We start from the raw sequence: 5,203 nt of genomic DNA on the forward strand, positions 1-5,203 counted from the left end.
CAATTTAATGCTAATATCACTGTCATGTTACGGCCTCTTGATGACAATACACGTTGATTTGAGGTTGTTCCGTGGATCCGTGGTTTCTTATCATATGAAGATTGAACGGAATTTCATTAATATAAATGATATTTCTGTAACGTTGTTGCTTTGTCAAGTTTAAATACCATGAAACACATGTTTTTCTTTCAATAAAATTTTTTATATGTATAGTTGAATTTTTTAACCATCACGTTTAGGTAATGACATTGACATCAATTCCCAATTCTACCTTTATCTCCTGTAGATTATAGTTTCTGTTATCTTCAATTAACTCATGTTGCTTTTTTTTTTCCCTCAGTACAACCTGGCTGTCAAAAACCACCTCTAATACTAGGATTAATATTATCTTTTGATATATATCGATAGACCAGGCGTCATATTAAAGTCTCACTTCTATGCACAAGTTTCGATACTTCTTTTACTCTTTTCCCTTCGTTAATTACAAGATTTGTGACCAAATTTCTTACTTCAACATTAATTTCTGAGCATTCTCTTTGTGCGTTATTCATTTTAGAGTTTTAAAAAATTAAAGAGAAAACGGGCTTAAATTGTACATAAGGAAGTTAAATTAAATGAAGCATTAAAAGCAAAACTATTTATCATGATAAAGAAAAACCTCTAGATTGAATGCAAAAAACCGTTAATAACTATATTGACCGTAAAGTAACCTATTTCAATCCAAATTTGTTTGTTTATATTACGCGAAGCGCATTTATTTTTTAAACATAAAAGCAAAGTGACCGGAAATTGGTCAGTTTACCCTAAACTAGATGTCTAACTTGCGGCATTTTATTAGACTAAAAATGAAGCCGCTTTTTTTGTTAATAAATATAGTCCGCTATTTGTTAAAAGGGCAAAAACTGAAGCAAATGTGGAATAAAAAAGTGAATAATGAAGCAGATGTGGAATAAAAATTAAAAATGCAAATCAAAAGTTCCTAATAAATTAAAGATAATTCAAAAACACATTGTAATAATTATAAAATACTTATAAAAATTTGTATGAGCCTACATGTTTTTCTGAGCCTGTATGTTTAATAAAAAGCATTATATTTCATAAAAATGCTTCAAAGGCTTCTGTCATATCACTTTTCTATTCAAAACTTTAGGCCCTTTTTAATCGAAAATAAAATTAGGAATTATAAATTATTATATTACAAGTATTCTAGTTTCCTCTTAACACTTTTAAATAAATGATATTTATATTTAAAATATATTTACTTTACTTAAGAAAAAAAAAGTTAAATAATATTTGTTTACAAATTTAATTCGCCTTTTGTAAAAAAAGGAAAAGCATATAGTCAAAGCTCATAGTCTATACTTAGACTATTTAGAACTTTTTCAGTTTAGTTTAGTTAAAATAGTATTATTAAAGCAAGAGACAAAAGTTGTTTTATTGAAAAATATATTTAAATATTACATATATTTACATATAATTGAACAAGATCTACAAATAACTGAATATAATCTACATATAATTGAATAAAATCTACACAAATTTCTTCTCTTTTCCATCACCTTTTTGAAATGACGCGTATTTTAGAAAATCAAACAATATTCCATTAACCGAGGTTTCTTTTGCTCCATTGAATACAATAAAAGAAGCTGTAAATAAAAAATATATATTTAAAAAAAAATCAAAAAAGGCAAACTTGAAAAAAATATAATGAATGGAAAGGTGATACAACTTATAAAGGTATTCCATTTACAAAGCTATATAAATTAGTGTTTATAAGTATATTTTTCCACCTTTGCCCTTCATATCCGTGGAGGCCCTAAAATTTTTTCGAAAAAAATCTGAATTTTTAAAAGGTAATTTAAATGTTAGACAGGGCCGTCCCGAAGTGGTCTCTCATGGGGAAGGGGGGGGGGGGATTGTATGCATTTTTTGCCAACTAGAGACACACACACAAAAAAAGGTCCTCAATATTTGCAATTAGCCAACTATAGTTCAAAACTTGCTAAATGTGTCAACTTAAATGCTTATATGACAGCTTTGGAGGGGGGGGTATATATTAGTAGAAAATCACTTAACAAAATTTTTTTTTCAATTTACACTGAGTTTCATCAATAAAGACTCATCAGAAATAATGAGCCTTATTGATGAAACACAATTTAAAATGGAAAAAAATTTTTGTCAAGTGATTTTCTACTAATACATAATTGCTCTGTTCTTTTTAGAACAGAGCAATTATGTATTAGTATATATACAATTATGTATTAGTATATATATATATATATATATATATATATATATATATATATATATATATATATATATAATTGATTTTTTGATGAGATTAAATAAAAATAACTACATGATTTTTTACTACTAAAAGTTTCATGCGTTTAGCAATCACCAGGTAAAAAAATACATGTATTTTTTATTTTTATTTAATCTTGTCAAACGATCAATTATATAGCTCTGATATCATTTATCGAGCACTCTTGCTGAATATATGCTCACAGAAAAATTAAACTTATATATATATATATATATATATATATATATATATATATATATATATATATATATATATATATATATATATATATATATATATATATATTTACCTATGGATTTACCTATAGATTTGATCAATGAACAACTGGAGGTGAGGTGCATTGACACTTCATCTAAATCTTTGATAACTGAACCTGTAAAATAGAATTACTAATTTATGGTATAAATTACTAAAACATTTTTATTTTTAGGCATAAATATTGAAATTTATAAAATCCAAGCACATAAAACTAATCCCTGCTTGGGAAATTCTCTTTGTTTATGTTTTCTTTTTCGTAAATAGACATTCTCATTATAACATTTTTTGTTTGTAGTTGTTAATTCAAATTTTTCACAATCCTGTTTGCTTTCTGTGGAATTGAAATAGTTATATGAATGGTTATATAAATAGTTATATATATTGTATCAACAAAATAATTCTTCCTAACAAAATTATTTAAAAAACAATAATTGTAATATATAGATGTAATACCTGAAGAGAATTTAGTTTTAATTTGTGGAAACTTAAGCCAATTCTTCTCAGCATTTTATTGCAGTTAATGCTTTGGTACCTGGAGGCCAATAAACAGTTTTATTACAAATCCAATTAGATGGAATTACACCTCCTTCTCCTTGTAATTCTTCATTCCAAACAGCTCCTTTCCACATATTTGATTTTGAAAGTATTATATGAACTAATAAAAAAACGAAGAAACCATAATATAAGTGTACTAACAGGCCTAGTTAAACAAGCTAAATCTTGACATTTTATAACCATGATACTTGCTAAACAATAATATTAGTAGACATTATTAGCAAAGATAAGTTTTTCTTTATTTTATAAAGTTATTACATTTTAAATTCATTTTTATGAATATATTTATTATTCTATTAATCTGCATAGTTCTGAATATATTATGTTTAAATAACACAAGGCATCAAAAGAAAATAATGAAAGAATCCCAGGATGCTAAAACATAATTAACTACATAAGAGTAATATGGAATATTGAACAAAAATAGATAATATTCATTACTAATATACAAAATATGATATAAAGTTTATTATAAAATATCACACAACAATAACTTAGTTTGATTGAAAATTTTAAAGTTACAAAAATAAAAAAATAAAACACCTCAATAAATAATAAATTATCATTCAAACAATTTTAAAGACCAAATAATAACTTGTAACTTATTTTTTACACATCTTCATCTAATAAACATTAATATTAATACCAATTCTTAATACCATATCATTAGTATTTTTATTTTTATTAAAAATAAAAATATTATATCAGTTAAGCTTTTCTTATTTTACTTAAAACATCAACTCAATCCTACGTTTTTTCATAACTGAAATTTGTTTTTGGTAATGTTGAATTAACACAGATAACAAAATATTAGTAGGTAACAAGAAAATATTTCTTTATTGAAATATGTAAATATTTATAACAATCAATCTAATTTCCTTTCTTTTCCGCCACCTTTTTGAAATGGAGCATATTTTAAGAAGTCAGACAAAATGCCATCAAGTAAAGTTTCAGTCGCTTCATCATATTGAATAGAAGAAGCTGTAAATAAAAATAAAAAAGTTTTATATATCTTATTAAGGTATACCTTTCATAGCATCATATAGTCTGGTAAACTTCTGTTAGTATAACAAGAAAAAAACAATCAGTCCTGATCTGAATAACAAGTTAACACCAGGAATAACATCTGGTTGTAAAAATTGCCTAGCCTCGCTCATAATGTATTATAATCATATTAATGAAAATGAAACTGTAGACAAGCCATTGTTCTAATATATACAGTTATAAGTTATTATAAGTTTTGACATAAAGCCGTAGACATAAAATTAAAAAAAGCTCTGAAACTAAATGATATAAATATTTAATAAAATACTTATTAAAACTCACTTCTGATGATTGTGTATTTTTCGTCATCTAATATCTTGTCCACTTCAACAAATTTAGCTACTGAAAAAATAAAACTTATTTAGCTTATGAATTCACTATTATAATCAGGCTTTGTCACTGTGTTTTGGGATTTCTTATATCAGTAAGAAAATATAACACTCTCTTTTGAAACTCTATAATTCAAAATAGTTTCACAAAACAACCTTTGTTGAACGTTTTTACAAACCTAATAAAATTAAACAAAAATTCACTAAAAAATAATAAATAACATAATGCCTTCAGCCATCGAGAACTTATCAACGATATCTAATTTTGGTACTCTGTTTCCTTTTTTCTTATCCTCACTGAAAGATAAAAGAACTTTGCTTCAGGCTCCAAAATCAGTTACTGTCGAAAGCAAGTGTGGTGGTCAATACTATTATTTTGGTATTGAGACTGGTATACAAAAAGCTGTTTCTGCAGATAGTAGGTACGTGCGTCTCTGACTTTTTACGGCACTGCCAAATTTCATTAAAAACATCACAGTAGCTGTGGGTAAAGTTATCACAGTAGCTGTGGGTAAACCTATGTATTTATTGATTATTTATTTATAACAATGTTTATAAATTATAGTTCTTAGTCTTTTTGAACTACAGTAATACCTCAGTGGAGGTAGGTATATCGTTTACGTACTAAAGAATCGGCTCTTTCTAGCTATGGATGTCACAGTTTTGTTTGCTTCAAAAACTAAGCTTTCTT

At 25.9% G+C, this 5,203-nt stretch overlaps 1 long non-coding RNA gene across 1 annotated transcript; it reads right to left on the reverse strand.

Annotated features, from left to right (window-relative positions):
- Positions 1-1,429: 1,429 nt before the first annotated feature.
- On the reverse strand, positions 1,430-4,929 carry LOC136088448 (uncharacterized). The gene is made up of 4 exons (XR_010642172.1): positions 4,466-4,929; positions 3,038-4,120; positions 2,616-2,699; positions 1,430-1,646 (listed from the first exon to the last, which is right to left on the reverse strand). It is a non-coding gene; the product is annotated as an uncharacterized LOC136088448 (long non-coding RNA).
- Between the last annotated feature and the right edge of the window lie 274 nt (positions 4,930-5,203).

This window comes from Hydra vulgaris, chromosome 12, assembly GCF_038396675.1.
Source record: "Hydra vulgaris chromosome 12, alternate assembly HydraT2T_AEP".
NCBI classification, from domain to species: Eukaryota; Metazoa; Cnidaria; class Hydrozoa; order Anthoathecata; family Hydridae; genus Hydra; species Hydra vulgaris.